Source organism: Phodopus roborovskii, unplaced genomic scaffold (assembly GCF_943737965.1).
Source record: "Phodopus roborovskii unplaced genomic scaffold, PHOROB, whole genome shotgun sequence".
Taxonomy (NCBI): Eukaryota; Metazoa; Chordata; class Mammalia; order Rodentia; family Cricetidae; genus Phodopus; species Phodopus roborovskii.
In genome coordinates this window covers 6,820,525-6,833,724 of record NW_026126588.1, presented here as the reverse complement: position 1 = coordinate 6,833,724, position 13,200 = coordinate 6,820,525, and positions in this window count along the sequence as shown.

The following is a 13,200-nucleotide window of genomic DNA, read 5'->3' as shown; positions in this document are numbered from 1 at the left end:
TGACAAAAATGTTGGGTAGTAGCCACCAAAGCATATGACCCAAAAACGATATTAAGAAGCTAGTTATTAATGAGAAACACTAGTCCTTCAAAATGTTTTGATTCAACAGAGGACTGTCTGCCTTTCCACAAGTTATCTTTGCAAAGGTTTGAGAGATGGCTGAATTGGTGAATTGTTTGCTATACAATCATAGGGAATTGAGTTAGATGTTCAGAACTCAAATGGAATAGGTAATTTCGATGTTGGAGAGGTAAATACAGGTAGAAACTTGGGGCTCACTGGCCAGCCAGTGGAGCCTTCTGGGTGAGCTATAGGCTGATGCGAAACCCTGTCTCAAAGAAAAACAGAAGATTGTACAGACAGATGGATGGGCACATGCATAGGCCAGAACTAAGGACAGAAAGACAGAAAGAAAAAGGAAGGAAGGAAGGAAGAGATAGAAAGGAAAAAAGAAAGAGAAAGGAAGATGTTAATGGTTCCCGAGCAATGGCACTGAAGTTTACCTCTGGCTTCTACAGCTTATGTAGGGCTAGGTCTACTGTTTTGCTTTGGTGAGCTGCAGGGCCAGCTCTTCCATTCTCTGCCTCTCTCTGCAGCACACAAATCATTCTCTCTCCCCCAGTTCCCCACCCTGTAATCACTCATCGTAATAGTGCTTGACTGCCCAGCATCAGAGTGGCTGGTGGCTGATTCTGCTCTCTTGAGGCCAAAAGGCCAGGAGTTGGGGAAGGGGGGTTGTTGCTGTCTTCTGTGCGCAAGAATATTTCTTTAGAGAAACGTTTCCAAAGTTACAATTTTTTTTTCTTCAGAACATTTGATTGTAATTACAAGCAAATATCATTCCTTTCTAGTCCACCTTAGCTGAAATTCCCGAGGGTAGTAATTTTTGAAAACTTTACAACTAGGTAAGATTACTTTTAAAATTAATTTAATAATTATCTCTAGTGAACAAAATAATATATTTTCATAATAATTCCATGAATGTATATCGTTGTGCTTTGCTCATGTTCACCTCTCTATCCCCCCTCCTTGTCTGCCTGACTTCCCCTCCTCCCCCCAGCCCTCTTCCTCCTTCACAATGGCTGGCCTTTTCTGAATGAAGACATAATTGCCTGTAAAGTTTTGTGAGTAGGTTCTTCAAACCTGAAGCATTCCATAGTTGATTCTTTTTTTTTTTTTTTTTTTTTTTTTAAGTTTTGGTCTGGTAAAATAATAAAATAAAAAAATTCTCCATTATGAAGACATTAAATTATATCTTCCCTTATCCTCAAAAGCATTCCAGAGTGTCCAGCCAATACTGTGTATGTGTGTGTGTGTGTATTCATACACACATACGTACAAGTCCAGCCTGCCTTCAGAGGAGATGACCTAAGCCACAAATGTGAGAAGTTCTTGTTGAGGATTGAGGTGTGTGAGCTGATAAGTTAAGATGTGGTTTTATTTTTCAAGCTCTTGATGTTCAGGCATTGTCTCAGGATTTCTTTCTTTCTTTTCTTTTTATTTATTTGTTTGTTTGTTTATTTATTGAGATAGGGTCTCCCTTTGTAGCCCTGGCTGTCCTGGAACTCCCTCTGTAGACCAGTCTGGCTTTGAGCTCAAAGATCCCCTTACCTCTGCCTCCCCAGTGCTGAGATAAAAGACGTATGCCACCACTGCCTAGTGTCTCAGGATTCTATTGCTGTGATAAAGCACTATGATTAAAAACAACTTGGAGTGGAAAGAGTTTATTTAATCTTATGCTTCCAGATGATATTCCATGACTGAGAAGCTCAGGTCAGGAACTCAAGCTGGACAGGAGCCTGGAGGAAGAAACTGAATCAGAGACCTCAGAGGAGTGCTGCTTACTGACTTGAATGGGGTTTTCTTTGGGCCACCAGCTCACAAATAACAACATGGAGACATTATTAACTATGATAGCTTGATCTTAGCTAAGACTTGTTTTTAACTAGCTCTTATAACTTAAATTAACCTATTTCTATTAATCTATGTTCTACCATGTATCACCCATCCTGCCTCCTCCATTCTCTAGGACACCTATGTTACCTCCTCCTACTTCCTCTCTCTACCTAGAAGTGTTGCCTATACTTCCTGCCTTGCTATTTGCTGTTGAGCTCTTTATTAAACCAATCACAGAAATATATCTTCAAACAGTGTACAAGTGTCCTACAACAGACTTGCTCTCCATGGCCTGCTCAGCCTGCTTTCTTATACTACTGAGAACAGTAGCCTGACAGTGGTACCACCCCCAGGGAGCTGGGCCCTCCCACATCAATCATCAGAAATGTACTACTAATTTGCTCACAGGCAAATCTTATAAGCATGTTCTCAAGTGAGAGCCTTTCTTCCCAAAAGACTCTAACTTGTGTCGAGTTGACATAAATCTAATCAACACAGCCATTAATCATTACTTGGTCAATATAACAAAAGAAAAATAATTTATATTTTGCATATTTAATGTTTTAATTAAGTTTCATGCCTAATAATGAAGCAAGAACTTTAATAACACTTACATGTGTTGTGTGTATAAATCTACTATATCAACTAACTAAATTGATTACTCTTCAGGAAACTGTGAAAATAAATGAGATTGGAAAAACAATTACGATTTTTTGGAAAAAACATAATTTATCAGTTTCATACAACAGTATTTTACTTTATGGACTGATTAAAATCAGATCCCCCAAAGGCTTCTATTTTTGTAGATTAATCAGCAAGAAAATATTACATAGTGTTTTCACAGCCTGGAACATTTCCCCTCTGTGCTCTTCAGACTAATTTGAACTTTATCACTGACATATGTTGACCTGCTTAAAGGCCATGGGTTGCAAGGAACAGGTGGACAAGTTGTTAACTTTAATGAAGCCCCCTTTGGATGTATACCCCTATGCTTTCTATGTCAACTTTCTTCCTTGCAATTTTCTTTACCTGGAGCAGGTGAGGGGTAAGACTCAGTGTTCTGTCTCAGTGCTTATCTACCTTATTGAGATCCCTATATTTCTCTTGGTAGGCTTTCCCAGATATCATGAGTGTAATAGCTCTTAAAGAGTGTCTTTTATGACTTAAATATACCCCCGACACACAAATAGATGAGAAAATCACTTTGCTAGGGCAGCATGGACTTTGGAGTGAGTAGGTGGATCTGTATTTCAAATCCATCTGTCATGGATTTGAGATTGTTGAGCTGTTAGTTAAAACTGGGTTGTTTTGCTTAGAAAATGGAGTAGAACATGATGTGAACTAATTCGAGACCAGAGAATATCACTCAGGACATGCCTCTCATTAAGTGTCATTAGGTAGTGAAAGGCTCTAATTTTTTTCCTTCCTTGCTTTTTTTTATGCTCTGTGATTTGAGTCTCTTTACAGTGGCTCTTATTTCCCTCTCTCCTTCCTGTATAGTTTTTCCAAAGAAAAGATTTTCCCCCCAAACAACTCTTTTCCTGGAGCTTTATTTGAGCAAGTTTTCCTTTACTCCCTATAGTTTTCTATAGCAGTCATTGTTCTCATCAGGAAGTAACCTCAACCTTCCTTTAAAATCTTTCTCTAAATAACTTTAACTCAGCTTATTCCTAGTCAAGTGATCACATCTGTGATGAACTTGTGTTTGTCTATTTGTTGTGCCCATAGGACTCAACATGTAGAGTAATATTGTAGCATACAGATAAGGAGGGTAGATGAGGGATTAGATATGAGCAGATCAAGAAGTAGACAAATAAAAGCAAGGAACTCAGAATCTAGTCCTATGCTGCGTTTTCTTCCACGATATCTCTGAAAAAATAATTACTAGCTTCAGTCTGTGAACAGAATTGGTCTCTTAGTGAAAGAAATCTGTTAAGTGGATAATATTTTGAGCTTCGCCTCGACAATTTACTTATAGTGGGGAGAGAGGAAGAGAGAAGAATCCATCATTATTCTAAAACAGAGACCAAAATTAAAATGTTGGTGCAGTTTTCCAGTATATTGTGGTGGTACAATGTTCAGTTACTGTTATAAATAGCTAAGGAAAGAGCTAAAAATAGGGGAATATTTGTTTTGGCACATGGTTTCAGAGATTTTGGTCCATAGTCACTAGATTCTATCCATAACCACTCCTGTTGATGCAGAATGTCCTGGTTTAAGTAAATACAGTAGAGTTTCTCACTTGATGGCAGCCAGGACAAAGGACAACATACATATATCAAAGACACATTCCTGGAGAATTATTTCTTCCAGTCAGGCATCACTTTCCACAGTTTCTCCAGTGTTCTGGCATCAGTTAGGTTCTGAATCCATCAATGGATCCATGCATAGGTTAATCCCATGACTCCGTAACTTTAAAATGGTTGACCTCTGAGCATTGCTATCTTGGAAACCAGTTTTTATCTTCAATAACTGAGCCTTTGTTGAGGATTTCATGTCTAAGTCAGAACAGCTATGCAAAAAAAAAAAAAAGTTTATAAAATTTGTGACCAAGATGTCTAGGTGAGAGATAGGCAAAAGGGTGCTGGCATGTGTGTGATGAGACAGATCTATGTGGTGTGTGTGATGAAGTGTGTGTATGCGGTGGCCAGGATGTCTAGACAAGAGGCAAACAACAAGGGTGTATGTAGTGTGTGTGATGAGAACTGAATGAGCATTCTAAATGAATGCTCTGTGGAAATCCTGAAACCCAGGGAGAAGTGTCTCCCGCCCTCCTTCAAATCACTGTGTTCATTTCTTAGTCACTGGGTCTGTAGTTAGATCACAGCCTTTTCTTCCTCTTGGCATTTCCGCCGTAGCGAGCAGCTCTGTATCACCAAGGGAGTGTTCCGTCATCAGGAGAGTGAATATATCTAGCTGCTAAAAATGCAGATGTGATTTCTTCCTCTCATTTTGAAAACCTTGAAACAACCTCTAATACAAAGTCTTGTGGAATCAGCTGAGACTTTGCTTTAATTTATAGTTGTTCTTTTTCCTTTGCAGTTATCAAAACAGATTTCTTGGATGAAAATAAATTAAATACTTAATGACTTTGTTGTTTTATTTATTCACATCATTTCACAACAAAATAATAACATAAATGCATTTAATAATTTGATTTATTATAGGTATATGGGACTCAACTTTCAGTAAGGCTGATATAGTAGTTCAATAAAGACATGCTTTTCTAGGACATATAGACTTTTAAAATTGAGGTTTCACATAGTTTTAAGCAGAATAGCCCAACCTGGGAAATGCTGGAAATGCTACTTAAAATTATGGAAAATGTAATAGGAAATATTTCTTTTAGTTGACTGATAATAATGCATCCAGCTGTTTGGAAAGTTGAGCCACTTGCCCTTTCAAAGTTATTTCCAACGATGGGGTTGTTCTCAGGATGTCTCAGAATCATTTACATCATTAAAGCTTAGGGCTTAATGTTTCAGAGCTTCCGAGGAAAAAAAATGTACGACACACCAAGTAATAAAAAAAATGCCTGCCATATTTCAAAAAGAGGCGTAACGAAGAAGGAAGAATCAAGAAACAATAGAGAAATCTTAGCAACACAAAGTATTTTAAAATTTTAGCACTCAGGAGAATACAGCTGAAGTCTCATTGACCTAAAACATGACATGTAGCATCTCTACAGTTGCATGGTAGGCTGATTATCTTTAAAAAGGATTTGTTTATTTTTAACTATGTGTATATGTGTGGGAATCTGTGTGGGGATGTGCACGCATGAATGCAGGCACCTGTGGAGTTCAGAAAAGGGTGCGAGATGCTGGAATGGCAGGTGGTCCTGAGGCACTGTGCATGGCTGCAGGGAACTGGACTTCTCTCTTAGGCAAGAATAGTATGCATTCTAGACCATAAACCATCTCTTTATCCCTTGATTTTACTTTCCTTTATGGTAGATGTGTATATACATATAAACACTTAAAAAAGAATGGAGCAGAAGGATGTCAGGTGAATCTAACAGAACAGCTGTCTTTGTTCAAACTATGATTGTTACTACTGGATCTGGATAACTTATGCCATTGTCTACTTAGACATTACAATTTGAGCTATATGTTTTCCTAAGGCAAGTCTTTGTATACAAAATGGAATTAGAGTGTGCATTATTATTTCTCTGGTCATCTATTTCTTGAATAGCCATCTCCAGTAGAGGATTGTCAAAGTTGGTGATTAACAGTACTGCTAAGTCACAACACTAAGAAAATGAATACAGTATTGAATGATTTCTGATTAACCTTGAAAACTCACCTTTTAGATCGATCAATGCCATATAAATCAATGCTCCTTGGTCCAGGGAAACCATCTTTCTTGAATATAGGGCTACTATATGGCTAGTTTAAAAAAAAATAGAATGTTTACTTTTTCTTTCATCTGATACATCTCAGGTTAGTGAGAATAATTTTAAATCTTCTGGAGTTCCATCATGAAAGAGATAACTCTGGCTTCATTAGGAGCAGAATTACTTGCTGTTCTTATGACTCAGTTCCTTGTTGACTTTTTTTTTTTTTGGGTCATGTTTTCCTACAGAAACGATGTTCACAACACAATCTCCCCAGACTGCTATCTTGTATTTGAAAGGGGTCCTTGGGGGAGGAAGAAAACTTGAAAAAAAAATCTCAGTATTTACTTAGTGCCATTGTTAACTCTTCTGCACAGATTTAAAAGACAAAACGCAAGCTCAGGAATTCTCAATTCAAAGACACAAGTGCTATTGACTTCTAATTTAACAAAGGAATGAACTGAGAAGCAAACTGTTGTGACTGCAAAATCTAGTGTAAACATGATTAACTATTAATTAAGTGGTAAAGATTCATGTGTTATGATGAGATTACTTCAACGTTGTTAAGGTTTTATTTTAATGTAAATTATCAGAATTGTTGCTGTGACTAAGTGGTATTTACAAATGCAGATGAACTGTAGTATTTCAAAACATTAAGTAAAGGCAGAAACAAAAAGGCATCTTGGATGAATTTTGGTTCACTCTTTGCTTATGGGCAGTCTGAGTTTGTCTCCTATTTTTTGAAATATGAACATCTGTTTTTTATTAACAATATTTTAATCTGTATTTTTGACTGGAAGTGTATTATTCAAAAATTACCTGTAACGAACTACAACCACTAATAAATATTATTAGTTTTATTTTCTCTTTCCCTAAATATATCTTTCTCCCTTCCTTGTTTCCCTTCTTCCCTTTCCCCTAGTCTGTCATTTGAGACCATACATGCATTCCAGTTTGTTCTGGAACTCTTTAGGCTCCCCAAACTGACCTTGAATTCTGATCTTTCTACTTCTGCCTCCTCAGTGCTTAGGTTATGGGCATGCACTATTGAATCCAGCCAGTTTAATTCTCTTCAAAGTACACATCTACCACATTTTCCTCCAAATATATTCTCCAATATCTGTCAGTTTAATGTTCTAAAAGAGTTTATTTTATTTTTTCCTTCGTTTTTATTTAATATTTTTTCTTATCTCACATATCCCTAGTGCAGGAACCGACTTCTGGAATGCATTCCCCATGGAGGGATACTCCCTTAGCCTAGAGATAGGAGGGAGGGCCTAGCTCCTACCCCAAAAGACTTGACTGGCCTCACCCTCCCTGAGAAGTGGGTGGGGGATGGGACTTGGGGGGTTTGTGGGTGATGTGGGAGGATGGGAGGGAGAGGGAACTGGGATCTTCTTCTATTTTTACTACTCATTTTTTTAAAATACTGAATGGCAAGGTATTAAACTGAGGGAAGAGATTGGCATTGGGGAAGGAATTATTCACAACGAAGATTTCTAAAACTAGAATAACTTGGATAATCAAATTTTCTCAGGAATTTAAAATTAACTTTGGGAATTCATAAATGAACTACTTTCTCCCTCAACAACTATTTAGCTACTTTATTGTCTCTTAGTCTTTTCAGTTGAGGCCATTAAAGTAATTTGTGAATTAAAACTCTTTATTGGAGGTTAAGTCTTTGTTTTTAAAAGAAGAACTGGTGTTAATTAGGATGGAAGAGACATGCATACTCTACATGTACCCTCTCTTTTGTATTGCTTATCTTGTTGCTAATGCTTGTGGGTGGTTTTTAATTTTTTAATTGTTATTTAATTATTTAGATACAGGGTTTCATCATGTATCCTAGACTATCAACATGGTAGTAACCCTGTGCTCAGTCTCAAGCTAATGACCCTGTGCCTTATTGTTCAGAGCACCAAGATTACAGACACTGCCCCGCCCCCCAATGACTAGCTCCCACCTGTAATTCTTTGTGGATAAATGTCCTGCAGGATATATGTCCCTGGGAAGAAACTTGCCCAAGATAAGTGAAGTTGGATGGTCAGTTAGATAATGAGATTCTAAGCGAACTCCTAACTTTCTCCCTTGGTCCATACTGCATGGGGCTCTGACACAGCAATAACAGGCTGCTTTGTACACCACTGATGAGTTCCCTTCCTGTTGGGGAATACCATTTCCAGGTGTGTGGCTTTTGTTAGTGCTGCATTTGTCTAACTCTGTGAAGCTGTGTTACTGTGCCTGTCTAAAACACCCCATAGATTGTCTAAGTGAAGGGCTGAATGGCCAATCGTGAGGCAGGAGTAAGGATAGGTGGGGCTGGCAGTCAGAGAAACAGCAGCAAGAGGACAAGGAGAGGACAACATCAGTGGTCAGCTTCCCAGCCACCCAGCCAGCCAGAGTAAGAGCGAAAGGAAGGTATACAGAAAGATAAAATCCCAGAGGCTAAAGGTAGTCGGGATTGTTTAAGAAAAGCTGGCAAGAAACAAGCCAAGCTCAGACTGAGCATTCAAAAGTAAGAATAAGCCAGTGTGGGGTTTACTTTGTGGCAGGCGCCTCAAAAAGGTCAAAAAAGCAAAAGAAAGTAAGAGTAAAACACCAAGGATGTCTTCCCTCCCCTCCCCTCCCTTCCCCTCCCCTCCCTTCCCTTCCCTTCCCTTGTGTACTCACAAAGACTCAAAGGCAGCAGTTGCACTCCCCTAGCTCATGCTGGACCATGGAAGCAAACAACAGAGAATTTTTCTAGGCATTTCAATAATTCTAAAAGCACAGTTTTCTGCATCCACCTCCTTGCTGTTTAATTAATAACAGTGTTTTCAGTTACAGTTAAATACCACAGTCTTTGGCACCGCATTAGTTTTTCTTTGTTGTGACAAAACAGTAAAACTCAGTGATGACGAGTTTCTTAAAGAGTTTCAGTTTTTTTTATTGTGGGGAAAGACATAACAAAGAAGCTCAAGCCATGGCGGTAGGAACGTGTGACAAAGGCTGCTCATATCAATGTGGACCATGAACAGGGGCTGATAGAATTTTCAAGACCAGCCATTGAGCTGGCCTTAAATGGAATAAGACAACTGTTGATTATTTCTATGATATTAGTGCCACTATTTTATTAACAGGCATATCTTGCTTGGCCAGCCATTACTGTAGCTCACAAGATTTACCAGATAACTTTCTCTCCTCTCAGCCTGCATAATACTTTCTGGCATCATGAGAGCTAGACGTCAGGGAGTACACATACAAGACAGTGCCAGCTTGATTTGCTCAAGCTCTGTGACAGAAGTCTATGGTGGCTTGTGGCGTAACCATAGCCAACAACAGGAAGCTGGAGAATTCACAAAACCTAGAGTAGAACCTATTGCTGTCATTGTGCTAATTTGGTACATCATCCAACTAAGTTCTAAATGCTTATCAGCATATCACAGATTAGTACAGTTCCCATTCACATTAAAAATTATTTTTTCTTGCAGAAGATGGTGTTTATTATAGAGAATGATTTGTCAAAGTGCAGAGAATAGTGAGTGGAGTACCCATCCCCAAATGGGTAGATACTCAAGGGTTAGAGAAAATTGTGGTGAAGAGGGTAGAAATATTGTTAATGCTAGAGGACCAGGAGACTTGCTACAAAAATAATGTCTTCTGGACACGATAGGACTATTGAACTGATAAACTCTCAACAGTTTTGGCTGCCTTGCATACGATCACACCTGTCAAACACGGCAGCAGGAATGGTGCTTAGATCAAGATACCACTCCTAGTTGAAGTGTTAGAGGCAATAAATGGTTGCTGAGGAAGGCAGAGTCAGTTTTTTTCAGAGACAAGCTTCCTGATCGGTTGTCCATGGTCTGTGGTCAGCCTTACAGCCATGTGTATTCAGGCAGCACTAAATGGACCAGTAGGTAACCCAGATGTTAAAAGCACTGGACAACAGTTTAGAAGGGAATGATGGGCATGGGAGGAGTTGGAGAGAGGAGTGGATAATGCATTGTACTTAGGTATAAAATCCCCTCCCCAGGCTGGTCTTTCATGACCTATTTCTTCTTCTGGCAATAAGATGCCACATCCTAAAATTTCCCAGCCTTCAAAGTCCCACACCTACTTAGAAGTTCATGCATTCAAATCATAAGTTATTAGGAGATTTTTCAGATTTAAATCATAGTCGGTACCAAGGCTATTGTGGTAATTTGGAGTTTATTAATTGAGCTATTTAGGTATTTAGACAAGAGGCACTAGCTACTAATAGAAGATTACATATTGTTAGTTGATAACTTTCTTGAGATACTGAAGACAGACATCATGATGGTTGTTATGTAATAATAAGTTATACAAGGTCTATAAAGTGAGGTAGTTGTTATAAAAGCTCTTGGATAGAAAATGTTAAAACTGAAGCTTCAAATTATAATTATTGTGCTATATCCAGAAATCTCTATTACTGAACTAAAAATAACTTTCTATAACTATGGGATTTATAAAAAAAAAAATCCCGAGTACAAAAATCTGACATTTTTATTTCCTGAACTAAAATATAAAGTTTACAATATCAATGCATTTTTGCAGAAGTTAGTATTCATTACTTAAAGGATCAGCATAACATTAAAATACAAGGTTAATTATTTTGGAGGCTTTGAATAAATCTATTGCTACAAACTCTGAAATTTCATAGATTTTCTTTAATAGAAAATTCTATGTCTCTTGTCTGCCTGATGGTCCTATCTGTGTCCCTCGAGTTCCTGCCATACTTTACTGTCTTTTCCAACACAGAGTCAGAATGTACAAACATGAGCAAGCTCAATTATGAACCCAAATCCCAGAGGTTCACATACTGGAGAGGTGGTATTACAGGAGAGTTTGAGGTTGCTTGCTAGCCAAAGATAGAGGCAAGATGTGAAATTACTAACCTGTAGCTCCTGAAAGGGCTTGCTCAGATCTTGAGTTGCTAAGGGAAGGTCAGTTTTATTTTAGCTAAAACAAGATTAAACGAGAGTTCATATGGAGTGAAGCAGAGCATCCTAGAGTTACTACAAGTATGTGAGGAATATTTATTAGAAAGAGGTGGTCCAGAGTTTCCCCAAGAGCTATTCTGATGAGGAGTCTAGATTCTGAGATGGGTTTATGCACTGTCTTAGTTATTTTCTACTGCCATGATAAAACACTATGCCCAAAGACAAGGTAACTTATGGAAGGAAGGCTTTTGGTTGCAAAGGGTTAGTAGTCTATGATGGTAGAGTAGAAGGCACAGGCAACAGCTGACAGCTCACAAACAAGAAGCACAGAGAGAAAGTGCACTGAAAATAGCCTATGGCTTTTGAAACCTTGAGCCCTACTCCCAGTGACACACTTCCTCCATGAAGGCCATACCTCTTAAACCTACCCAAACAGGGTTACCCATTAGGGACCATTCACATGTTCAACAATACAGGAAGCATCTCATCCAATCTACTATATGTGCCATCTTTCTACTCTGCATAAAAGACCTTTGACAACATCCACACTTCTAAACAAGAAAAAGATAAGAAACGTTACCAGAAAAAAAAAAAAGAAAGAAAGAAAGCAATCTGATCTTGCTAATTTTCTTTTTTAAAATTTCTACAGACTAGGTAAAGATAGCTGTGATAGAACATGCCCTGCTTGAGGAATCAGGATGACTTGTGTGGCAATGTGAATGAAAATGTCTCCTGTAAGGTCATTTGTGTTGAATGTTTGGTACTTAGTTGATGGAACTGTTAAGAAAGGATTAAAGGATGTGAATTTGTTGGAAGAGATGTGCCACTGGGAGGGCACTTTGAGGTTTCAACAGCCCAAGTCTTTCTTAGTTAGCTCTTTCTCTCTGTACTTTATGCTTGTGAACCAAAATGTAAGTGCTTAGCAACAGGTACAGTGGCATGCCTGTCTGCTTGGAGTCATGCTCCCTGCCATGGTGGTCATGAACTCAAACTCCCTGGAACTGTGAGCCTTCAGATTAATCACTTTCTTCTAGAAGTTGCCTTGGTCATGGTGTCTTATCGCAGCTATAAAAAAGTAATGAAGCCACCCTATTTTTCAGATAGTTAACTGGCCATGGAGTATGGAGACTGAAAGAGATGTCACTCTACAAAGTCCCTGTCATGATCATTTAAAGAAATAGAATCCAAGAAGACCCTAGTCACTTAGTAGATTTCATTTTATTGAAAATAGATTTTTTTCCCTCACAAAATATATCCTGATTGTGGTTTCTCCTCCTTCTATTCCCCCCAGTTTCTCCCCACCTCCTTTCCCATCTGGATCTGTTTCCTTTCTGTCTCTCGTTAGAAAACAAATAGGCTTCTTAGGGATAATGACGTAATAAATAATGTAATATACAATAAACATAAAAGATAAGACAAAAACTAACACATCAAAATAGGACAAAATAAAAAAGCAGAAGGAAAAGAGCCCAAGAAAAGGCACCTGAAGTAGATACAGACTCAGAGTCCCAACGAACTGGAAGTCACAATATATACCCCGAGGACCTGTGCAGCCTTGTGCATGCTACCCCAGTCCCTGGGAGTTCATATGTGCTCCATCCTGTTGATTTAGAAGGCCAGGCTTCCTTGGTGTCCTCCATCCTCTTGGCTCTTACACCCCCAGCCCCCCACTGATTCCTCTTCAGCAGGGTTTCCTGATCTCTGAGGGGAGGGATTTGATGGAGAATCATTTAGGGCTGAGTATTCCAATGTCTCCCACTCTCACATAAATGGCTTTGGGTCTCTATCTGTTCCCATCTGCTGTAGGAGGAAGGAGGGAAGCTTCTCTGATGATGGCTGAACAAGGCTTTGGCTCCTTTGGCTGGTGTGGCCTGTGGGTTCTCATGGAAACCATTTGATAGTTTTTAAACAGAATAACCTTGATTCGTCTACTTGATGCAGTGTAAGTATCCATGTCAATTTCTTTGAATTTGCAAAGTATTATCTATAAATAAATTTAATAGTAACAACTTTGAAATAGTATCCTTA